The sequence below is a fragment of the Phocoena phocoena genome, chromosome 7 (assembly GCF_963924675.1).
Source record: "Phocoena phocoena chromosome 7, mPhoPho1.1, whole genome shotgun sequence".
Classification (NCBI taxonomy): domain Eukaryota; kingdom Metazoa; phylum Chordata; class Mammalia; order Artiodactyla; family Phocoenidae; genus Phocoena; species Phocoena phocoena.
The window spans coordinates 70912592-70939146 of NC_089225.1; positions in this window are offsets into that span (position 1 = coordinate 70912592).

The window sequence follows — 26555 nt, forward strand, 5'->3', positions numbered from 1 at the left end:
TTTATTTCCAAAAAGGATTTTCAGTGGGTTACAGTTAAAGAACAAATAGAATGAGATCAAAACCATTAACGTAGAAAAAAAATTCTAAATAGTAAAGGAAAGAGAATGTGGAAGAATACAGAAAAGACAAAATGAAACTAATCTGAATGGAGAGCTACAGCCAGAGTCAAAAGGAAGAAGCCCTAGAGTTGGGGGAAACTCTGTTGTTTGATCACCACAAAAGTTCTTCTCTCATTTTCTCCTCATCACTCATACTTTATGGGACAATGCACTAATAATTATTCCCACTGTCTGGACATCCTTCAGCTGGCCAAAATCTCCTCTTTCTTTTCCCCCGGAGCAATGACATAACTCCTGTACCCTACCACTTGTGTATATTCAATGCTTGGTATACTTAGCATTAAAGTCACTAAGTATCGTGACTTTCTTGGGTTTAGTTTTACCTGTTTATCTACATCACCTAAAGTTGTGCCTAACCTAGAAGGCCATCTACAGTCTTCTGTAAATTTGAATGATGGCATTTTATTTAGCGCTCTTTCCCTTCAATTTCAAATCTGCTGATATTGACAAAGCAATACTAGTCTTACTCCCCATCCAAAGGAGAGTCGTGGGAAATAAAATTAAAAGTTCATTTGGAAACAGACTTTGAGGGGCCCTGAATATAAGGCTAAAGATTTTCAACTTTGGTAAGAGCAGCTAAAAGCTTTTGAGCAGGAAGATAAAATAATCAGAACTGAACTTTAGGAATATTAGTTTAAAATTGTGTTGAAAATGAATTGAAATGAGTAAGAATAGAGATGGGGAGGTCAGTTGAAAAAAAGTCAAACGTAAATTTCCATTTTTGTTATGGATAAATGTCTTAGTCATCTCGTGTTCATTATGTTCATTCAACATAGAAGAAGAAGTTTCTTTAGAAGAACTTGAAGAAGAATTTGACATTCTTGAGGTGTAAAAATATATTATTTCTAAACTTAAACTCAATCAAAGTAAAATTTTAAAGCATATATTTTTATTTTCCATTTTCTAGTCCTAATATTTCCAGTAAAATATGTTAGTGACTTTGGAGGATGACAAAACCATACTTAACAAGAATGTTGAGTTTATGGTGCACATGGACAAAAAGATGCTTTAAATTTATTTAATTTTATCTTGATTTTCATAGCAGCAAATATTCTGATATGTAGCCTGGGGGAAAATGCATATTTTGTTATCCTTCTTTGTAGATCTTGTATGTTCCTTATACTTACTGCTGTTCCTGTACTTTCTCCCGCATTCCACACGGGCCTAAATATTTCCAGATAACCTCTTGTTTTTTCTCTCTTTCCCAACCACCAAGTATACTTCCTTTTCCCTTAATTTGGTTGATCCTGGCTAAGTGTTAAAGGAAAAGGAATTAGATTGAAAAAGTATTTATATCAATGTGAATGATATAAAGATACATGAAGGGCGAAAAACTATAATGTGAGTGACTTGGATATTTGGATTTTAAAAGGAATTAGTTTCCCTGAATTAATCTCTGATTGACTGAATTTCAGGCAGTTTAGGGATATACGTTTTTTGGGGAAACTACCTACTCTTATATACATTTTAAGACTGCCCTAATACTACATTTTTCTTTTCCTTAAAGGAAGAAGAAACAGAAACTATAAGTGAAGATAGTAGTTCAAAAGAAGTACATGATATGTCAGTGAAATAAATATATAAATTGCTTTTAAATTTATAACTTTTATTCAAATATAATGCACATATGTTCTGTATTTATGAATCAATAATACAGTATAATGTAAGGCTGTGGGCCTTGGAGTTGGACAGCTTCAGGATTGAATTTCAGCTCTGTTCATTACTAGCTATGTTACTATAGACTAACTTCTATGTGCTTCCTCTGTGTTGTATAGAGATAATATTTACTTTGCAGAGATTTGTAAAGATTAAGTGAGAGGAAATGTAAAGCATCTAGTACAATGCCTACCACATAGTAGATACTCAGCAATTATTAGTGCCCATCCCTTATGTTTTCATCTATTTTTGAAGGAAATTTTACAGTTTAAAAAAAATAAAGCATTTTAAAAATGCTCAGTCTGTGCACCTAAGTATAACAGATGTATATCATTTTTGGTAAGTTACTCATCATAACAGTATCTTATTCAGATGCCATCTTAATAATTAGATACTGACAACAATACTATGAATTTATAGTTAACTTTTTATTAAGCTAATGAAAGAGAGCCCCTGCATAGTTAAAAATAATTTATATTTTCTTTGAAGTTTGTTTTAGATTATGGATATTTTTGGTCTGATTATTTATAGTTCTTCAAAGAAAATACTGAGAACATTTTGAAGGTCCAACTCAAGCAACTCTGGAAATTTATTACATTTCTTTATCCTTTTCTTCTCAAATTCTTCTCTCACTCACAACTCCACTTTAGAAACAGATTACATCAACTCTCAATGACACAAAGTATCTTTTTAAGGTAGATCCGAAACTCTTGTTATTGTAATACCTACTTGGGGTGGGTAAATTTTATATATTTCCTGGGGCATATAAGTAATTAATGAAAGCTCCTATTCCAGCTTCTTGTTTTGAGTAAACAGATCATCTTTATTTCAACAAAAGCTTTAAGTGGCTGACAGTGTTGAAGAATTTGAAAGTTTTATGTTTCCCAGAGATTTTACCATATCCTCTTTAGAACTCAGAATTGAATAAAATAGAAAAGTTAGAATAGGGACTAAATCTCTTTGATGGTTCAGGGTAATAATAAAATAGCTAATATTCATTTAAAACTTACTATTTGCTAGATTCTATTCTAAACCATATATATATGTGTATCTATCTATCTATCTATATAAATATATACACACACACACACACACACACACACACACACACACACATACATATAAATTAACTCAGAGAACTAGGTGTTGCCTGAATTGTAAGTACAGCTTGAAATTAAAATGAGGACTGCTTTTAAAAAGGCATCTCCACAAACACGTGCATGTGTGTACATGTAATCACTATTACACATTCCAGGCAATCTCCCACGTCAGGGATATGAGAGCCATTTTAACACCTCCCTGATGATCTTGTCAGTTCTACTTCCTAAAATCTCCTGAGTCTCTTTTGTCTTCTCAGCCTCCAAGGCCACTGCCCTAGTTCAAGCTCTAATTACTTTTGGCCTCAACCATTTTTAAAAACTTCTAGTCTCTTTTCCTCTAGTCCTAGCCACTTTTTGTCCATATTTCATGTTGCTACCAAAGAATCTTTCTCAAACAGAAATCTAATCAAATCACTCTCTTGATTATAATCAGTTACAAGTCAAATTTCTTAGCATGATATATCAAATACTTCATAGTCTGGCCTCTGTATCTCTTTTCAGCCTCATTTCCAATCATTTTTTCTCTACCCTGAACTTTGAAGTGCTAAATTACTTGAAGCTTTCCAGAATAAACCTGTTTTTCCTGATTCTCTATATATTCCTCTCTTCAGAATATGTCTCCAATTTCCTGCTACCTAATTCCTGCTCTACCCCGCGTCAATCCAAGGCCACCTATCAAACTTTTACTTATCCTTCAAGACTCAGAATTGATGTTAATTCTTGAGAATTAATTTTTGATCTCCCTGAGCAAATTGAACACTCACTCCTTAATGTGTTTTCATAGCAGCTGTATATACTTTTACCATCCATGCTGTCTCATTTATTTTTCACATTATATACTTTTTTATATGTAGATCCTCTCTCTGAATACTCTTTCCTTCATTTTCCCATGACCATACTTCTTTCTACTATATAAAACTATATAAATAGATTTCTAAATAGTATTATATATTACACATATAATATTGTAATGTATGATGTATTAAGTCTATGTGTCTATGTTCCTTGCTAGATTTTGACACCCTGAAGGGTAAGGCCATCTTTTGTTTTTATCTTTATATGTCTTATAACATCCTGGTATATTGAAGTCACTAAATGAAATTTTACTTATTCATTTGACAGGTATTTGTTGAGAGCTTTTATATACCAGGAGCATTCTAGATGCTGACACAATAGCAGAAAACAAATCACACCAAAGTCCTGGCCTTTATAGACCTTATTATATTCTATGCTTAGCGATTGTATAATTAATGTAAACTTGCTAATATCCATTCATGAAGCAGAGTTTGCTCTTTTTGTGTGTGGGGTCGTTTATTTATGTTCCTCTAAATATTAATCTGAATTAATGCTATTATATTCTTTTTTTCTGTTTTTAATAGTTTAAGAACACCTCAAAAAGTCTCCTTCAGGAGTATCTCATCAATGACAGATGAAGAGGTTAGGATTAAATTAACTGAGAAATTTGTCAACTTTCAGGGACTAAATGACAAAACAGTAAAATTTTTATTAATAATTCACTATAAACTAGTTTTATAAGAATTTAAGCTACAATTCTGACTTTTTTCTTAGAATCCCAAATGCTTTCCTTATTTTTATGTGTTTGTATATTTCTAAATATTATTTATGTTTCACAAAAGGAGAGCAGCCTTAAACTGTATGTACAGTTAAAAGAGGGATTATTTACTACTGTTTGGTGGCACCTTATGGAGGTTGCTAGAAATTCTCCTGAACTTTATATTTGTTAATGAATTATTTCTCACATGTAAAAAATAATAGATTCTTTTGTGCTCATCACATAGGTTTAATAAAGTTAGCCATATTTTCTTTAGCATTACCTACCTGGTAGCTTATTAGAAATACAGAATCTCAATACCACCCCTACCCTCAATCCTATTGAATCAGAATCTGCATTTTAACAAAATTCCCAAGTTACTTGAAACTTTGCTGTAAATCTTTTTAAAAAGGAAGATATATTTCCGGCTAAACTCCTCCTCTCCCACCCTATTCCCCTCCCTCTCTCACAAAAGCTATCCTAAAGGTGATATGTATTCTTCCTGTCCATATTTTTATATTTTTGTCACATAGGTTTGTATCCCTAATTATATATAATACATGTACACACATACTGTTTTTAAACTTTATGAAAATATATAAACATAGATTTTTTTCCTGCAACTTTTTTCACTGAACAGTATTTTTTTTTAACATCTTTATTGGAGTATAATTGCTTTACAATGGTGTGTTAGTTTCTGCTTTATAACAAAGTGAATCAGTTATACATATACACATGTTCCCATATCTCTTCCCTCCTGCGTCTCCCTCCCTCCCTATTCCACCCCTCTAGGCGGTCACAAACCACCTAGCTGATCTCCCTTTGCTACGCGCTGCTTCCCACTAGCTATCCACTTTACACTTGGTAGTGTGTATATGTCCATGCCACTCTCTCACCTCGTCACAGCCTACCCCTACCCCTCCCCATATCCTCAAGTCCATGCTCTAGTAAGTCTGTGTCTTTATTCCCGTCTTACCCCTAGGTTCTTCATGACTTTTTTTTTTTTTTCTTAGATTCCATATATATGTGTTAGCATACGGTATTTGTTTTTCTCTTTCTGACTTACTTCACTCTGTATGACAGACTCTGGGTCCACCCACCTCACTACAAATAACTCAGTTTCGTTTCTTTTTATGGCTAATATTCCATTGTATATATGTGCCACATCTTCTTTATCCATTCATCTGTTGATGGACACTTAGGTTGCTTCCATGTCCTGGCTGTTGTAAATAGAGCTGCAATGAACATTTTGGTACATGACTCTTTTTGAATTATGGTTTTCTCAGGGTATATGCCCAGTAGTGGGATTGCTGGATCGTATGGTAGTTCTATTTGTAGTTTTTTAAGGAACCTCTATACTGTTCTCCATAGTGGCTGTATCAATTTACATTCCCACCAACAATGCAAGAGTGTTCCCTTTTCTCCACACCCTCTCCAGTATTTATTGTTTCTAGATTTTTTTGATGGTGGCCATTCTGACTGGTGTGAGATGATATCTCATTGTAGTTTTGATTTGCATTTCTCTAATGATTAATGATGTTGAGCATGCTTTCATGTGTTTGTTGGCAATCTGTATATCTTCTTTGGGGAAATGTCTATTTAGATCTTTGGCCCATTTTTGGATTGGGTTGTTTGTTTTCTTGTTATTGAGCTGCATGAGCTGCTTGTAAAGTTTGGAGATTAATCCTTTGTCAGTTGCCTCATTTGCAAATATTTTCTCCTATTCTGAGGGTTGTCTTTTGGCCTTGTTTATGGTTTCCTTCTCTGTGCAAAAGCTTTGAAGTTTCATTAGGTCCCATTTGTTTATTTTTGTTTTTATTTCCATTTCTCTAGGAGGTGGGTCAAAAAGGATCTTGCTGTGATTTATGTCATAGAGTGTTCTACCTATGTTTTCCCCTAAGAGTTTGATAGACTCTGGCCTTACATTTAGGTCTTTAATCCATTTTGAGTTTATTTTTGTGTATGGTGTTAGGGAGTGTTCTAGTTTCATCCTTTTACATGTAGCTGTCCAATTTTCCCAGCACCACTTATTGAAGAGACTGTCTTTTCTCCATTGTATATTCTTGCCTCCTTTATCATAGATTAGGTGGCCATGGGCCGTGGGTTTATCTCTGGACTTTCTATCCTGTTCCATGGATTCATATTTCTCTTTTTGTGCCAGTACCATATTGTCTTGATTACTGTAGCTTTGTAGGGTAATCTGAAGTCAGGGAGCCTGATTCCTCCAGCTCCGTTCTTCTTTCTCAAGATTGCTCTTGCTATTCAGGGTCTTTTGTGTTTCCATACAAAGAATAAAATTTTTGTTCTAGTTATGTGAAAAATGCCCTTGGTAATTTGATAGTGATTGCACTGAATCTGTAGATTGCTTTGGGTAGTATAGTCATTTTCACAATATTGATTCTTCCAGTCCAGGAACATGGTACATCTCTCCGTCTGTTTGTGTCATCTTTGATTTCTTTCATCAGTGTATTATAGTTTTCTGAATACATGTCTTTTGCCTCCTTAGGTAGGTTTATTCCTAGGTATTTTATTCTCTTTATTGTGATGGTAAATGGGATTTTTTCTGTAATTTCTCTTTCTGATCTTTCATTGTTAGTGTATAGGAATGCAAGAGATTTCTGTGCATTAATTTTATATCCTGCAAGTTTACCAGATTCATTGATTAGCTCTAGTAGTTTTCTGGTGGCATCCTTAGGATTCTCTATGTATAGTATCATGTCATGTGCAAACAATGACAGTTTTACTTCTTTTCCAGTTTGGATTCCTTTTATTTCTTTTTCTTCTCTGATAGTTGTGGCTAGGACTTCCAAAACTCTGTTGAATAAAAATGGCAAAAGTGGACGTCCTTGTCTTGTTTCTGATCTTAGAGGAAATGCTTTCAGCTTTTCGCCACTGAGTATGATGGTAGCTGTAGGCTTGTCATAAATGACCTTTAAAATGTTGAGGTAGGTTCCCTCTATGCCCACTTTCTGGAGAGTTTTTTTAATCATAAATGGGTGTTGAACTTTGCCAAAAGTTTTTTCTGCATCTACTGAGATGATTATATGGTTTTTATTCTTCAGTCTGTTAATGTGGTATATTACATTGATTGATTTGTGTATGTTGAAGAATATTTGCAACCCTGGGATAAATGCCACTTGATCAGGGCGTGTGATCCTTTTAATGTATTGTTGGATTCAGTTTGCTAGAATTTTGTTGAAGATTTTCGCATCTATGTTCATCAGTGATATTGGCCTGTAATTTTCTTTTTCTGTGATTTCTTTTTCTGGTTTTGGTATTGGTGATAGAGGCCTTGTAGAATGAGCTTGGGAGTGTGCCTTCCTCTGCAGTTTTTTGGAAGAGTTTCAGAAGGGTAGGTGTTAACTCTTCTTTAAATGTTTTATAGAATTAGCCTGTGAAGCCATCTGTCCCTGGACTTTTGTTTGTTGGAAAACGTTTTCTTTCCAGCTTTAGCATGCTTTTATTTACTTGGTTCAGTTCGTTATTTTTAACAACAAAATAAGCACCTGTCAGTCACCACTCACAACACAGCTAAGTCCTTAACAATAATTACCAATTGTTATAATCCTTCCCACCATAGCATCTCCAAGCTTATACTCAATATTACCTTGCTTTCCATGTTGTGTAGTTTTATTGTATCTATTCAAATTCCCATAATGTATCTTTATTTTATTTGCATTTAACTGTATTCAAAGGGTATCATACTGTATACAGTGTTTGGGGACTTATTTTTTATTTTTTTACTTAATATTATTTCTGGTACATTTTTAAACTCCATATTCTACTGTGAAGACCCATCCATATTTTTCATTTGCTCATTCTCTTGGCTGCATCATCATATTCCATGGAGTATGATGGAACTGTAGAGTACATTCTACAGTTTATTCACCTGGGTTCCTATGCTTGGCATTGGGTTGCTGTCAGGGGTATGCTCTGGTGAGTGGCACTGGTTTTTTAGTCCACTCGGGCTGCCTATCACAGACTACCACAGACTGGGTGGCATAGAGAAATTTATTGCTAATAGTTCTGGAAGCTGGAAGTCCATGAATACTAGAACTTAACACAAGGCACTAGCAGATTTGGTGTCTGGGTAGAGCCTGCTTCCTGGTTCATAGACGGCTGTCTTCTTGCTGTGTCCTCACATGGTGTGAGGTGAGGAAGCTCTTTGGGGTCCCTTTTATTAGGGCACTAATCCCGTTCATGAGGGCTCCACCCTCATGACCTGATCACCTCCCAGAGGCCTCACTGCCTAACACCATCAGATTGGGGGTTAGGATTCAACCTAACCTAATTTAACCTAATTTAGGGGGACACAGACATTCAGTCCATGGCAGTGCTGCTCTGAACATGTGTCCTATTACCCAGGGGCAAGGACATCTCTTATGCACATTGTTGGAAGATTTTTAATCACAATTTCAATTTCTGTACTTGTGATTGGTCTGTTCATACTTTCTGTTTCTTCCTGGTTCAGTCTCGGAAGGCTGTATCTTTCCAAGAATTTGTCTATTTCTTCTAGGTTGTCCTTTTTTTTTTTTTTTAATATTTTAAATTTTTGGCTGCGTTGGGTCTTCATTGCTGTATGCGGGCTTTCTCTAGTTGCGGTGAGTGGGGGCTGCTCTTCGTTGCAGTGTGTGGGCTTCTCATTGCAGTGGCTTCTCATGTTGCACAGCACAGGCTCTAGGCGCACAGACTTCAGTAGTTGTGGCACATAGGCTTTGTTGCTCCGCAGCATGTGGGATCTTCTTGGACCAGGGCTTGAACTGTGTCCCCTGCATTGGCAGGTGGATTGTTAACCACTGCACCACCAGGGAAGCCCATAGGTTGTCCATGTTATTGACATATAGTTGCTTGATCTCTTATCATCCTTTGTATTTCTGTGGTGTCTGTTGTAACTTCTCCTTTTTCATTCTGATTTTATTGATTTGAGTCCTCTCCCACTTTCTCTTGATGAGTCTAGTAAAGGTTTATCAATTTTGTTTATCTTCTCAAAGAAATAGCTTTCAGTTTCATTGATCTTTGCTATTGTTTTCTTCATTTCTATTTCATTTTTTTCTGCTCTGATCTTTATTATTTCTTCCCTCCTACTAACTTTGGGTTTTGTTTGTGCTTCTTTCTCTAGTTGCTTTAGGTGTAAGGATAGGTTCTTTATTTGAGATTTTTCTTGTTTCTTGAGGTAGGATTGTATTGCTATAAACTTCCCTCTTAGAACTGCTTTTGCCGCATCCCATAGGTTTTTGGATTGTTGTGTTTTTGTTGTCATTTGTTTTTAGGTATTTTTCATTTCCTCTTTGATTTCTTCAGTGATCCATTGATTGCTTAGTAACATATTGTTTAGCCTCCACGTGTTTGTTTTTTACTGCTTTTTCCTGTATAGTAAGTCCCCTTCGTACAAACCTTCAAGTTGCGAACTTTCAAAGATGCGGATGTGTGTTTCATCAGTGTCAGGCATGAGAGAAATTGCAGCTTGCCTTCCATCTCCTATTGCTGATGATCCTTCAGCTCTATCATCTCCCACCTCCTCTCCCTCCTCCAGTCAGTAACTTCTTGCCTGTTCACTCAATAGCACCTCCCGTATGCCAGCAAGGGAAAAGCAACAAGTAACATACAAGAGGACCCCCATAAGGTTATCAGCTGATTTTTCAGCAGAAGCTCTGCAGGCCAGAAGGGAGTGGCAAGATATATTTAAAGTGATGAAAGGGAAAAACCTATAACCAAGATTACCCAGCAAGGATCTCATTCAGATTTGACAGAGAAGTCAAAAGTTTTACAGACGAACAAAAGCTAAGAGAATTCAGCACCATCAAACCAGCTTTACAACAAATGCTAAAGGGACTTCTCTAGGCGGGAAACGCAAGAGGAGAAAAAGACCTACATAAACAAACCTAAAACAATTAAGAAAATGACAGTAGGGACATACATATCAATAATTAGCTTAGGGACTTCCCTGATGGCACAGCAGTTAAGACTCCATGCTCCCAACGCAGGGGGCTGGGTTCAATCCCTGGTCAAACTAGATCCTACATGCATGCCACAACTAAGAGTTTGCATGCCACACTAAGGAGCCCACCTGCTGCAACTAAGGAGCCAGCCTGCTGCAACTAAGACTGGTGCAACCAAATAAAATAAAATCTTAAAAAATAATAATTACCTTAAATGTAAATGGATTAAATGCTCCAACCAAGAGACACAGACGAGCTGAATGGATACAAAAACAAGACCTGTATATATACTGTCTACAAGAGAGAATCATTAATAGACTAAGATAGAGATGGGATTCAACAGAGTAGGAGGAGATAAAATAGGAAGTGATTACAGGAATGGAGTATTGAGGACGACTTTCTCTCCAAGGTCAGGTACATACCCTAGCTATGTTTAATTGTGGAGTGCTGTATGTCATATAGTGCCTTTACTTTGGGGGAAACATTTTAACTACTAGCAGAGGAAGAACAGATTTTAGCTTTTTTTTTTTTCTCATTTTTCTTCATGACTGTCTAGCTTCTTTACAGTACTTTTAACTAGCCCTAGCTGTGAGAAATGGAGATTTCTCTTTAGACCTCAGTCATGTAGGGTCCCAAGATTTAGTTATTCTTCTCAATTAGGCAATGCATTGTGCCCAAGTACCCATGAACATGAAACCTACAGTGGTTCTAGATGATACCATTTATTCATTTTTCTTTGTAGAGAACTGGGCTTATCATATATAAAACCCTGTTTCTGGAGGTGTAAGGATCAGGCTGAGCTGCCATTGTTTCAATACCACTTATATTTCATGTCAGGGTGATTGGGCTTTACTTGGCAACTGTTAATTCGAAGAATTTAAAGAATTCTGTAATGTATCTACATACTATCTGTAGTATCAGCTTTGCATATTTGTTCTACCTTTACCAATTTGAATTTTTTTATATAACAAGAAAAGAGAAGCAAAGCAGAAGCTGATCTGTGGTATTTTGTCTCTGTCAACTTCCTAAGAGTTATGTATCATTAGAAACAAATAGGCCTTTTTTGTTCACCTTCTTATTCTAAGCATATCTAAAAAGTTTCTTATATTGCCTCAAATATTTTTCATAAGCAGTTCTTATTCTGGGCTAACTTCAAGGACTCAGTTTTTGTAGGTTAGTAATGTCATTGCTGTAAATATGAGCAGTTGTATACAAAGTACGTTCATGTATTGTCAGCTTAATCATTTTGTTTTCTGTTCTTTGTATAGACTCTTGGAAAAAATATTAACTCATGTTTCCTGAGTCACCACATTATTATTTTCATTGAGGTAATTGGTGACTGTATTATCAGAAATGGGATAAAAATGTTTTTCAGCCTCCACTCTTTTTTGATCCATAGTCAAGATCTTTGACCATAGATTCAAACCTGTTTCTATAATAATTTTGAAATCTTACTTCTACGACCCAAACTACGTGTCTTTTCCTTTGTTTGGCTGTTGCCCTTTCTCATCCCTGTTATCTATGAGTCTGCTGTCTCTCTGTTTTCTTTGTATATTATACCTTTCGTTATTACCTTCCTTCTCTCTTTATAACTTGCTATCCTAAAAAATTGTCTATATTCTTTCTCTTTTTACCTCCTGTTGACTTTTTTAGATTACTTTATGAATTGTGTCAGTGCTATCATTTATTTTAGAAAAGGTAGGAAATTTTGTTAAAAAAAGGAAAAAATTATCTATATTCCCACCCAGACTCAATTTCTGTCCTTTTAGATTTTTTTCTGTGAACATGTACAGTATTCATGAAATTAGGATAGTATTAAACATGTTGGTCTATATCTTGCTTTTCTTATCAATGATCTTGAACCCATTTTTATGTCAGTAAATAGAGATTTGAATCACTATTTTATTCATAGCATAGTACATTCTTATACATACAGATTTGCTAGAACTTATTTAAACGGTATTGAATTGTTGCAGTTTAGTTTGCTTCCAAGTATTTCTCCCCATTTTAAATAATGCAGCCCACAGACATATTTTTACAAAAATGTATGCCTATTTGTTTATTTGCTTAGGCTAAATTCATAAGATATGAGATTTTGGATCTAAGAATATGACTTTAAAAAAGATATTTTATGCATCACACACTTATCCCCCTAGAAGATGGTATCAGTTAACTCCCACATCAGCAATAATTGTGAGTGGAGATTTTACCATACTGTTGCCAACACCAGCCATCTTTGCTCATCAGGCAAGTAAAATACCTCCCTATTATTTTAATGTGCATTTCATTGATTACTACTAAATATAAAAATATTTTCACACGTTAATTGGTCGTTCTGTTTCTTCTCTTGTAATGCCCTGTTCAGTTCTCTACCATTTTTTTTTTTCTATTGAGAGTGCCAGTAGTTTAATTATTTGTAAGAACACCTATACTGGAGAGAATAGACTTTGTTCTATATATTGGAAACAATATTGCTGGTTCATTTTGTGTATTTAACTTGGTGATGGCATATTTTGCCACGTAGATGTTTTGGGGTTCTTTGTAACCAAATGTATTAGAAGTTTCTCTTAGGTTTTTATTCTCGGTATTCTCAGAGAAAATAATCACAGTTCAAAATTATATAAATTTATATTTTCTTCTAGTACTTTTTAATAAAAATCTTTAATTCATATGAAAATTAATTTGGTATTAGAAGTGACATGGGTATCTACCTTTTTTTTCTAAAATATTAGCCCGTTAACTTAATAAATAACTCAGGTAAATCATCATTTAACTGAAATGCTGCCTTTATCATATGCTAAATTATTATATACAATTATATATACTCAAGTATATTGGCTCTGTGTGCTTGACAGTTGCTTAACCTCTGCACTTTTCTCATCTGTAAAATGCAGATAATACTTATAAATTTATTGTAAGAACTAAATATAAGTCCTAAAATAAAATGCAAATATGAATAAAACATGTATCATTTAACACAATGATTGACCCACAGTATATACCCAATAAATGAGTTATTATTGTTATTTATTTTTGTTATTAATATTGATGAGTCTGTCTATTTTGTTATCAGAACCATACTTTTATAATTATTGCCATATAATAAATTTTAATATCTGGTAGGGCAAAATTTCCAACTTTATGATTCTTTGAAGCCTAGGAGATTATATTCATCTTCATATGTTAAAATTTCATCTATCTTTATTAACTGCTTATTGTGTATAAGTTATATTGATACCAGATGCTCTAAATATTGTTCTTAATTATCTTATTTTTTGTTTTTTCCTGAGAAAAATAACTAGATATGTTATTTTTCGTAGAAAGATTACTAGATATGTTGTCTTCTTTAGTTATCTTTTATTTCCAATGCTACAGTTTCTTAAATTTATAAAATATTTTATTCATACATTTTCAGAGGCTTAATATGAGAATTAAGAAATTTGGTACAGTTACAAATGAAGAATTCAGAAAATCACTAGGAAACTCTTGGTAATTTCTGCTTTTCTAATTTAAAGTCTTTTTTTAAAATGCAACATGTAAAATATTTTCTACACTTATTGCATAATTAGAAATTTCTCATAAAGCATTTCTTTATTTTTTCTTTAAAGCTTTGGATTCAGTATGTCAACTGGTATGTACTGTCAGTATTAAAAGGATTGTATGAGTGCTTATAAATATGCTGTTAGGGGCTTCCCTGGTGGTGCAGTGGTTGAGAGTCTGCCTGCCGATGCAGGGGACACAGGTTCGTGCCCCGGTCCGGGAAGATCCCACATGCTGCAGAGCGGCTGGGCCCGTGAGCCATGGCCGCTGAGCCTGCGCGTCCGGAGCCTGTGCTCTGCAATGGGAGAGGCCACAACAGTGAGAGGCCCGCGTACCGCAAAAAAAAAAAAAAAAAAAAAATTAAATATGCTGTTAAAGTAAACTTGTGTAGGACATAAACACTATAAGTAAATAAGTCTCAGAATTATCCTTTTTTGGTCAGCCTTAAAAAATCCATACTTCAGTGTTCAACTTTTGCTTTCTATTTTTTTCATGAATCAAAAAATTTTGTTTGCGTTTAACCAATATAGATTAGTATTAGGAATGTTATCAATTTTTACTGCACAACTTGGCAGCATATATATTTTCCTTCCCTTTCATTGTTCAAATGCATCAAATAAAAATGATTATTAGTGATCTCTTAAGGAGCTAATGAGGTAAACTAAAGAGATAGAAACCAACCATTGGGAGATGAGGAAGGAAGGAAATACTATGGATTTAACAGGATAGGTAGTAGAAGGTATTTTAAAATAGGTTTCTTGAGGATTTTAGTATAAGAAAAATTAGAAGCGTGAACTATAGAGGAAGCATTTATAAATGGAAGATCAAGGAGTAAAAATTGAGCAAGATAGCTAAAACTTAATATAACTATATATTTAACTAAATAGTTTTCCTTGAAAGATATAAAAGCTTTAAATACTGAATATGTTATTAGGTTTAATTTTAATTATGGTAGTAGATTATAGGTTGATAAAATTAATCCAAAATAGTATGAACAATATGGAAAATAATATGATTGCATGTATTTAACTTGTGCCAAACACATTTTAAAATAAATTCCTTACCACTATGCTTAGATAGCTGAATTATTGCTAAAATACTACACAATAATTTACATTCATGATGAGGATTCTTAGAGCAAGACAAGATCTTGAAGCAATTTTTTAATCATTTAAGGAAGATTAAATTTTTTTCATTGTAGTTTGTTTTAAGTATATTTTATTCATTGTATTTTAGTTCTTTAAAAATTGGTAGCCAACATCATCACTGTTAGAATCAGTAAATATTTGAATGTCTTTTATATGTAAACATTAAGTTAAATTATTAGAGCATTCTGTATTGGAAAGGGGGATGATACATTGCCTATAAAGATACTTCAGATGATAAGGCAGCAAGACTGAATATGTATATGACTTTTGGAAAGTAAACTTTGTATATTATAGTCATTCTTTATGTAAAACTTTTAATTTACAAGTATTGAGTGAGAGTGATTATTTAGAAGATTATTCAAAACTTGTTTTCTTTGATTTATGTACAACTTTCAGTAACACTTCTATAGCTTAAAATAAGTTTTAACTATTCATGTTGCTTGAATTGTGATTAGTATTTACATTAGGAAATATAATGAGCAAATCAGTAACTCCATTGCCTCACATTTATGGATAATGCTTGATGGCTTACAAATTGCCATCACATACATTTTTATGTAATCCTTGCAGGAATATTGTATTACTGTTTTTCAGATGAAGCACAAAATGTTTAAATGACTAATCCAAGGTTTGTCCCTGCAAATCTCTGTACTCTTGGTTCACTTCTCTTCTACAGAGTTGCTTACAGAATTATGGTCCCATTTATACTTTGTTATAAAGACAAATTATTTGTTTCTTTTAGTTAACTCTAAATGTGTTAAAGCTGTTAACACAGCATGGGAAAAGATCACCTAACTGGATTCCTTAATGTGAAATGTAAACACAGTTTCCTGGGGAGTCATTTTGGCCATGTTGAAGGCAGAACCTGTTCTTTAAAGTTACTTTTGGGTTAAGATATTTGAAAAGAAGGAATGGTTTTCTAAATCTTTGTGCTATAACTGACTGTAGTGAATTTCAGTCCTTAATCCTCACATTTACAAGAGAACATACATTAAAAGAAAATATGGCAAAGAAGGATGATTTTGTGTACTATAAATAACACTGGATCTAGAGTGATAAGGCCTGTGTTCAGACAATGGTTCTGGTACTTACTAGTTCAGTGACTGTAGAAAAATCATTTATCCCCTTTGATCCTTAGTTTCTCACTTGAAAAATGGGGAAAAGAATACTGTTATCATATGACGGGATTATTCGATGGAACAAGAGCATATATATCAAAGCACTATATAGTTATTTTAATTTATTGCTACCAAAAGGGTATATATTTATGTATCTCTGTCACTTTTCTATCCAAAAGAGAAGGACGGGGTTAAATAGGCCTCTCTGATTCTAAAACTCTGTCACCAATAAGTAAGATTTACAAATAAATACTTAAATACAGGACTGAAGTTTCCACCTAAAAGAAGACTTGATATAGTCTTTGATAAGAATAAGATAGGGCTTCCCTGGTGGCGCAGTGGTTGAGAGTCTGCCTGCCGATGCAGGGGACGCGGGTTCGTGTCCCGGTCTGGGAAGATCCCACATGCCGCAGAGCGGCTGGGCCCGTGAGCCATGGCCGCTGAGCCTGCACGTCCGGAACCTGTGCTCCACAACGGGAGAGGCCACAACAGTGAGAGGCCCGCGTATCGCAAAAAAAAAAAAAAAAAAAAGAATAAGATACATTGGGTACTACAACTATTTCATAATTTATTTGTTCTCAAAATCTAGAATTTTAGTCTTTTGAAAGTAAGGACAGTTTTTTTTTTCCTAAGAAGTCGATATTTTAGTTGCCAAACACAGTATACCATGTTTCCATTCATATGAAGCTGCTTAGAGAAATAATTTGAACTTTAAATATTGTTTATTATTTTATTTTAAAAATGTGAAAATGAGGGAGTTTACCTCAGTCCAAGGCTGACAGAATAAAGGATATCGCTAGAAGTAGGTACCTAGGACAAGACTGATATTCACAATCCCCCTACCTGCCACACTCATCAAAGTCTAACCTCATCCATTTGGGAAAAAAATCTGTAGCTGTTAAGGTAGTTTTAGATTCCTCTAGTGAAAGGAAATTTTTATCCTTTGTCTTCAAGGTTTATAGTCTACAGGATTACCTTGAATCTTTGGCCAGTATTGAGATTTTGGATATTTATTGTGTTAAAAAGTGCTTCCTATTCCAATCTATAGTCAGTTGATAATCATCTATTAAATTGAGTCAGAACAACATATGGATTTCTAAGTTCTCATCAGCAGTGGGAAGCTGTGCTTTAATCACTCATTTAGCATGTGTTTGAACAAGAGGGGACTTGAGAATTCCTCTCTGACATTTACATTCAGCTTTAGGAATATAGATTTTTACAGCAAAAGTTGAACATTTCTTTCCAGTATTGGGAAGGACTTTAGGCAAGCAGATGTCTCAAGGAAGGAAGGTGACAATTTGGTTCACCTTTTACATTAATTTTAGAGTGATATATTTTTCTCCAGTTTGAATTGGTTTGCAGACAAGAGTGAGCAGAGTAAAAGAGCAAATAACATTTTTCACTCATTTTAAATCAGGTCTTCATGATGGTATTACTCTCACACCTTCCAGGGTGTGAGAGTGGGCTCTTGTCTAAGACTCGGAAATGAATTGTCCGAGGAGACACATGTACTGACAAAGCAAAAGACTTTATTGGGAAGGGGCGCCCAGACGGAGAGCAGCGAACAGCGGGGTAAGAACTGCTCTGCCATGTGGCTCCCAGTCTCAGGTTTTATGGTAATGGGGTTAGCTTTCTGGGTTGTCTCTGGCCAATCACCTCACTTGTGCCCATATTTGGTCCGATTCAAGGCCCTTCCTGGCAGTGTGTGCATCTCTTAGTCAGGATGGTTTCCAGCATGAGGGTTTCTGGGAAGTTGGCAGGACATATTATGGGCTGGCATCTCCTCCCTCCTTTTGGCCCCTCCAGAATTCTTCCAGCTGGTGGTAGGTAGCTTATCAATTCTGTGTTCCTTATCGGGACCTCCTGTTGTGAGATAATTCATGCAAGCAGTTATTATCCTGCCTGGCAAGGATGGGCAGTTTCAGTCGGTGGTTCCCTAACAGTGAGATTTTGCATTTTACTTGAAATATGAATTCTCAGACTGTCAAATTTTCATTTTTGTTTAAACATATTTATCAAGCATTTAATATGTTAAGAACTATACTGAGTTGAGTACACTGATATGTGTAATCGTCAGAGTTATTCTTTGAGTATGATATTGTCTTCATTTTAAAAGTGAGGGAATGGATGTTTAAGGGAGAAATTAGTCCAAGAAATAGCTGATTAGTGCCATATCAGGCATTTGAACCTAACCTATGTCTTTCAATTCTGTGTTCCTATGAAGGGCCGGAAAATTTTTCCTTCCACCTTTCTAGGTTCTTGGGCTGATCTAATAATCAGATTGACAAAAGACATTAACAAGAGAAAAACAAACAAAATTACATACGTACAGGATCCCCATAAAAATGTAAAGACTCAAAAGGCAGCCAAACATCCAGAGAGAAAGAAAGGGGTAGGGGTCTGGGGATACAAAGGGGAGGAAGGCCCATTCACAGGAAGCAGAGGAGATGTTTAGAAAACAAAAGCTGTGCTGTTATGCAGATAAGTTTCTTAGGTAAAAAGTGTCTCTGATAATAGCTCCCTTCCTGGTACAGGCCCCCCTTTCCAGTGTAAATTTAGGCAGTTTAGGGGGAGGAAAATAGCTTTTCTTAAATCTGCTGGAGTTTTGATTGCCTTTAGCTCAAATTAATCCTCATGCCAAAGTGGCATACTTTGGGGGTCACAGATTCTGCTCCCCTTTACTTAATTTTTGAAAATATGGAAGTATTTTTTAATTATAAAATTAATTCCAGTTCACTGTAGAAAATTTGAAGACTACAGATACAAAAGAAAATAAAATATCCATAATCTTACCACATAAAAAAATGTTTACTTCCAGTATTTTTGATATATATATTTTACATAGTTAAGAACATTTGGTATATAGAGTCTTATTCTGCTTTTTGTTCTTTCTATTATACAAACATTATTCTATGTTTTAAAAGTAATTTTAAGTGGTTTTTGTTTTTGTTTTTGTTTTTTTGTGGTACGTGGGCCTCTCACTGTTGTGGCCTCTCCCGTTGCGGAGCACAGGCTCCGGACATGCAGGCTTAGCGGCCATGGCTCACGGGACCCGCTGCTCCGTGGCATGTGGGATCTTCCCAGACCGGGGCATAACCCGTGTCCCCTGCATCGGCAGGTGGACTCTCAACCACTGCGCCACCAGGGAAGCCGTTAAGTATTATTTTTAATAGCTGTGTAGTATTCTAGCATACAGATATACTATCATCTTTTAAAACATTCCTTTATTTCTTAATATTTAAGTTATAATTTCCCCAACTTTTTAATTTAAACGTTCTGGACATCATTTAATGCTTAAATTGGCAAACAAACAAGAAACCAAGAAAAATATTTGTTGGATACATAATTGCTACTTTGTATGAGAGTTTTAAATTATATGAAAATTTTAATTTCTCATGTAAGTACGGCACTTAACTATGCATATCTTTTAATCCCAATTGTGTTAATTATACATACACCAGAAAAGACTAGAGGGAATTACACTAAAGTCTTAACAAGCTGCTATCATCTCTCACCTGGATTATTAAAACAACTTCCTAACTGACCTTTTAATTTCACTCTTCTTCCTTATCTGTCTCCACATTGCAGCCAGAGCTGCTTTTAACTACAGAAACCATTTAAAATCATTTCTCTGCACAGAACTTCCAGTGACTTTGTCAGAGTAAAATCTAGAGTCCTAACTGGCCTGCAAAGTCTTACATTATTTATGCCTCCCATCTGCAACTTGCATTTTCTCTGATGCTAATATTCTACCTCTGATTCGCTGTTTCATTCCTCTAGCCACACTAGCCCCTTGGATGTTCCTTCAAAGTATCAAGCATGTTCTTTTCTCAGATTCTTTCCAGCTGCTTTTCATTCCAAAACCCTCTAGATACCTGCACTGTTTGTTGACTGACTTCCTTGAAGTTTCTGCTTGAATGTCATTTTATCAGAAAGGACTTCTCTAGTCACTCTATAGAAAATAGCATTACTTTCTCTCCATCACTCTGTGCTACTTATCCTACTTTTTCTTTTCACCAGTGACCTAGTCTATGTTTAATCATCTACTCACTAGAATTTAAACTTCATGAAAACAGATTTTAGTCATTGCTGAATCATAGACTCTAAAACAGAGTAGGGCATGTAAAGAGCATTCAATAATTATTTATTGAATGAATGAATATTTTCTCTGAGTAGTAGAACTTTAAGTGGTTTTCATTTTCTCCCAAATACTTTTCTATACTTTCTAACATTTTTTGCTATGTTGGGCAAATACTATTACTTGTACAGTGTAACAGCTTTAATAAATAGCAGTTTTTTAAAGAGCCCTTTTTTAAATTCTAAGAGTAAATAAAAATATATTTGCTATGCATTGTTTTGAGATTTTTACATCTGTCATTCATTCATCCCCCAAATCTGCCCAGTTGTCTAAATTGCTTCTCAATATGTTTACATACATCTTGTAGCCTATTGTTTTTATTTTCTTAAAGTCAGCTAACCAGTTGATTGACATCAGTGCCTCATACACAGCTTATATCCAGGGATCTATAATACTGTCATCTGGGGGATTCATTTTATATCTGTCTTGAGTTGATTTCCATTTCCTGGATACCATGTCTTGCTCTTTCTTATTTTACTACCTTATTTTAGGGAGGTACATCCTCCAGTAGTTTTTTGGAAAATAGTGCATGAGAATTAAATTTTTTGAGACTTGGCATATCTGAAATCACATTCGACTGCTTATACTCAGCAGGATAGAGAACTCTAGTATGGAAAAAATTTTCTCACAGAACTTTAAAGACTTTACTCTTTTTTTGTCTTGGCTTCCAGAAGTAGTGTTATCTGAAACCATTTAAATCTTGGTCTTTTATTATCTGACTTGTTTATTCTCTTTGGAAACTTGTAGGATCTTTTCTTTATCCTTAATATTCTGGAATTTCATGGTAATGTGTCTTGGTGAGGATTTGATTTTATCATTGTGCTGAGCACTCCGTCAGCCTTTTCAATTTTAAATTCATGTTCTTTCGTTCTGAGGTATTTTCTTGAGTTATTTTTTAGCTGGTTGCTTTCTAGGTGTTTTCTCTGATTTGTTTTATGAAACTTCTGTTGGAGATATACATGTGTGTGTGTGTATATGTATATACATATATACATACATACACATATACAGAAGCACACATACATACAAATACACATATACATATATATATGAATGATAATTATCTGTCTCTTTTCCTGTATGCTTTACTTTCTAGATTTCCTCAAATTTATTTTCCAACTGTAAAAAAACTTTTTGCTAATCTGGTATTAATACCAAGTGCTCACATTGTATTCATGGATGTAGTATATTTTCTTTGTGGGGATGTTTAATGTATTTTTTCAAATAATTTATTATGAACATTTTAAAACATATTGAAGAACTGAAAGAACAGTACTATAATTATCCATATACTCACCCTCTAGATATACATGTGTTAATATTTGCCAGAGTAATCCATGTGTTTGTATTTTTTTTCTGAACCATTTGACGGATGTAGTCATCATGACACTTGATCTCTCAATACTTCAGAATATATTTCCCAAAAGAATGTGTTCCCTAAAAATAATATTTTTCTTCAAAAATAAAACTACCATCACATGTAAGAAAATTAGTATTAATCCCTTAAATCATCTAGTATTCATCCATATTCAGATATTCCCAATCCAAAAATGCCTTCTAGAGCTGTTTTTTAAAAATCAGAATCCAGTCAGATTGATGCATTACTTTTGGCTCATTAGTCTCATTTCATATTGAGTTCTCTTATTTCTTTCTTTGAAAAAAATGGTATTTTTTCCAGGTTTACTGAAATATAATTGACATACAGTACAATATGAATTTAAGGTATACAACATGATGACTTACATACATCATGAAATGATTGCCACAGTAGGTTTATTGAACAGCCATCTCATATAGATACAACATTAAAGAAATAGACAGGAATTCCCTGGTGGTCCAGTGGTTAGGACTCCACGCTTTCACTGCAGAGGGCCCGGGTTCAATCCTGGTCGGGGAACTAAGATCCCACAGGCCACATGATGTGGCCAAAAAAAAAAGAACGAAATAGAATAAATATTTTTCCCTGCGATGAGAACTCTCAGGATTTCCTCTCTTAACAACTTTCATCTATAACATACAGCAGTGTTAATTATCTTTATCATGTTGCATATTACATCCCCTTGCCCCCAGCCCACTCAACTCCCCTGTACCATAAATCTTATCTCTTCTTCTGTGAGTTTGTTTGTTTATTTGTTTTTGGAGTATAATTGACCTGCAATACTATGTTAGTTCCTGGTACACAACATAATGTTTTGATATTTCTATACATTTCAAAATGATCACCATGATAAGTGTAGTTGTCATTGATCACCATACAAAGATATTACATACTTACTGTATTCTCCACCTGTACATTTCATACCTGTAACTCATTTATTTTGTGACTGAAAGTTTCTACCTCTTAATCTCCCTTACCTGTGTCTCTCCTTCCCTGCCCATCTCCCCACTGGCAATCACACGTTTGTTCTCTGTATATTTGTTCATTTGTTTTTTAGATTCCACATTTAAGTGAAATCATACACTATTTGTCTTTCTCTGACTTACTACACTTAGCATAATACCCTCTAGGCCCATCTGTTTTATCACAAATGGCAAGATTTCATTCTTTTTTACAGCTGAGTAATATTCCACTCTATATGTATACCACATCTTCTTTATCCATTCATCAGTTGATGAGCACTTAGGTTGCTTTCATATCTTGGCTATTATAAATAGTGCTGCCATGAAGTAGGAGTTATGTATCTTTTCAAATTAGTGTTTCCATTTCCTTCAGATACCAGAAGTGGAATTGCTGGATTATATGTTAGGTTTAGTTTTAATTTTTTGAGGAATCTCCATACTGTTTTTCATAGTGGCTACACCAATTTACATTCTCACCAACAGTGCACAAGTGTTCCCTTTTTTCCAGTCCACACCAACACTTGTTATTTGTTGTCTTTAACATTTCTTATTCAACTGGTTTTGGTTAATGAACTCTTTTAGCTTTTGTTTGTAAAACTTTTGATCTCTCTTTCAAATCTGAACAAAAGACTTGCCAGGTAGAGTATTCTTGGTTGTAGGTTTTTGCCTTTCATCACTTGAAATATATCAAGCCACTCCTTTCTGATCTTCAGAGTTTCTGCTGAAAAGTCAACTGATAGCCTTATGGGAGTTCCCTTGTATGTAACTTGTTGCTTTTTCCTTGCTGATTTTAATATTCTCTCTTTATCTTTAATTTTTGCCATTTTAATTACAGTGTGTCTTGGTGTGGTCCTCTTTGGGTTGATCATATTTGGGACTCTCTGTGCTTCCTGGACCTGGATATCTGTTTCCTTTCCTAGGTTAGGGAAGTTTTCAGCTAGTACGTCTTCAGATATGTTCTCTGCCCCTTTCTCTCTCTCTTTTCCTTCTGAGACCCCTGTAATGAGAATGTTAGTATGCTCTGCGTTGTCCCAGAGATCTCTTAAACTGTCCTTGTTTCTTTTTTCTTTTTTCTGTCCAGCTTCAGTGATTTCTACTACTCTGTCTTCTAGCTCTCTCATCTGTCTGTTCCTCTGTATCACCTAATCTACTATTGATTCCTTCTCATATATTTTTCATTTCAGGTATTCTTCATCTCTGGTTCTTCTTTATATTTTCTAACTCCTTGTTAAACTTCTCACTGTTTTCATTCATTCTTCTCCTGAGATCTTTGAGCATCTTTATGATCATTACCTTGAACTCTTTATTGGGTAGATTGCTTGTTTCCACCTTACTTAGTTCTTCTGGGGTTTTATCTTGTTCCCTCATTTGGAACATATTTCTGTGTTGCCTCATTTTGCCTAATTTACTGGTTTTATTTCTATGTATTTGGTAGGTTTATTCCATTTCCCCATCTTGGAGAAGTGGCCTTTTGTAAGAGATGTCCTATGGGCCCAGTAGCACACCCCCTCTGGTCACACGTGCTATATGCCTTAGCAGTACCCTCTATGTGGGTTGTGTAGGTCATTCTGTTGTGGTGGGCTGACTACTGTGGGTGTGCTGGTAGGTGTGGCTGGCCCCCATACTGGTTGGTTGCCATGCCCTGCCTTGTGCAGAGGGTGCTAGCTGCTGGTGGGTGGGACCAGGTCACAAGGAGACTGGCTACAGAGTCCTGGGTGTGTGTGTGGCGGGGGTGGGCGGGTCCCAAGGCTAGTCCTGGCCCACTGGCTGGGTCTCAGCATGGCTGACTCTGGGTTGGGGGTTCCAGATCTAGTGTCTGCTTGCTGGTTGCCAGGGCCAGTTCCTGACACAGCTGTCTTCATGATTGGGATACCCCCAAGCTGGTGCTGACCCACTGTGGGGCTGGATCCTAGGGTAGCTGGCTGAGGGTCTCAAAGTGTTTCAGAGTTGGTGTTGGCTTGCCGGTGGTTGACGCTGGGTCCTGTGGCTAGTGCTGGCACACTTGTGGACAGAGCCACATCTTGGGGTCTCTGGCTAGAGGGCCCAAGGTTTCTGGAGCTAGTGTCAGCCTGCTGGTGGACGGGGCTGGGTCTAGGGTGTCCTGGGTCTGCTGTCTGTGCCTGGTGGGCAGAGCCAGGTCCTGAGGTCTCTGGCTGCAGGTCCTGGGGTCCTGGAGCTGGTGTTAGCCTGCTGGTACAGGAACCCATCCCGATGGCTGGCTGCAGGGCCCCAGGGGTCCCAGGGCTAGTGCTGGTGCACTGGTGGGCAGGACGGGTCCTGGGTTCTCTGGTGGGTGGGGCAGCATACTGGTGTGGCTGTGGGCTCAGGGGCTTCTATGAACGCTGGCCTGCTGGTGTGTGGTGCTGTGTCCCTCACCGGCTAGCTGCTTGGCCTGAGGCATTCCAATACAAGTGCTGACAGGCTGGTGGCTGGGGGCAGGACTGGGTCCTAAGCCTAATAAGCTAGAGGGAGGATTCCAAAATGGTGCTTACAAGCACTGGTGTCCACATGGTAGAATGAGCTCCCCCAAATGGCTGCTGCCAGCATCTTTGTCCGCAAGGTGAGTTCCAGTTGCCTCTTGCCTCTCTGGGAGGCTCTCCAAGATCAGCAGTGGGTGTGACCCAAGCTTCTTTCAGATTACTGCTACTGTCCTGGGTCTCAGAGTGTGTGAGATTTTGTCTGTGCCCTTTAAGAGTAGAGTGTCTATTTCCTTCAGCCCTCTGACTCTCCCAAAATAAGCCCCACTTACCTTCAAAGCCAGACGTCCTGGGGGCTCATCTTCCTGGTGCAAGACCCCCAGGCAAGACTCCTTGAGGAGAAGCTCTGTGATTGTAATTATCCTCCTGATTGTGGGTCACCCACCCAGGGTATGGGTCTTGACTATACTGTGTCTCTGCCTCTACTACCTATCTTGTTGTGGTTCCTTTTTATCTTTCATTGTAGAAAACCTTTGCTAATCTTCATGTTTTCTCATTAGTAGTTGCTCTATAAATAGTTGTAATTTTGGTGTGCCTGTGGGAGGAGGTGAGCTCAGGGTCTTCCTACTCCCTCATCTTGACCACTACCCTCTCACCTTTTTTTTTTTTTTTTTTAAATGGCAGAGTGCCCTTTTAAAGAGACCAAGAAAGTTGTCTTGAGGAAGGAATCATATTCTGGATTGGTCTCATTGTTTTCTCTTGGTTTTCTTTTACTTGTTCTATACTCTGTAAACTCTAGCATTTTGATTCGGCTCAGTTTAAACCTCTTTGTTAAGAATACTTTGTAGGTGATACTGGGTATTTCATCATATGTGATTGAAGGATGTAATATCAGGTTGTTCCAATATTGATGATGCCAAGTTTGATTATTTGGTGGAGGTGGTGACTACTTGATCTCTGCATTATAAAGATATACTTTCCCTTTGCAATTAGCAGGTAATCTGTGGGAAGATACTTTGACATCATGGAAGTGTTCCTAAATCAGTTATTACACTGGAGGTTACAAAATGCTAATTTTCTAATTCTATTGTTCCTTTGATATTTATTAGCTGACTTTTTTTCCTGTGAAGTAGAGCTCCCCCTCATCAACTAGGGTGAAAAAGGTAGGGTAAATGCCTAATTCTTGAATATTTACCATTTTTCACTCTAAAAGTGAGGTGACAGTCATCTCCTTTGGTGGCAAGTGAGGTTTTTTCTCCTTTCCCTTTTACTGGCACTGTGGATTCTTGAGTACTTATTAATTCAGTATCTTACAATCGATTATACTTTTTAACCCTAAAATAGTCTCAGATCTGACCATTAAGAGTTCCTTCAGGCTGGTTTGATGTCCTTTTGTTTTTGTTTTTGTTTTTGTTTTTGTTTTTGTTTTCTGCGGTACGCGGGCCTCTCACTGTTGTGGCCTCTCCCGTTGCAGAGCACAGGCTCCA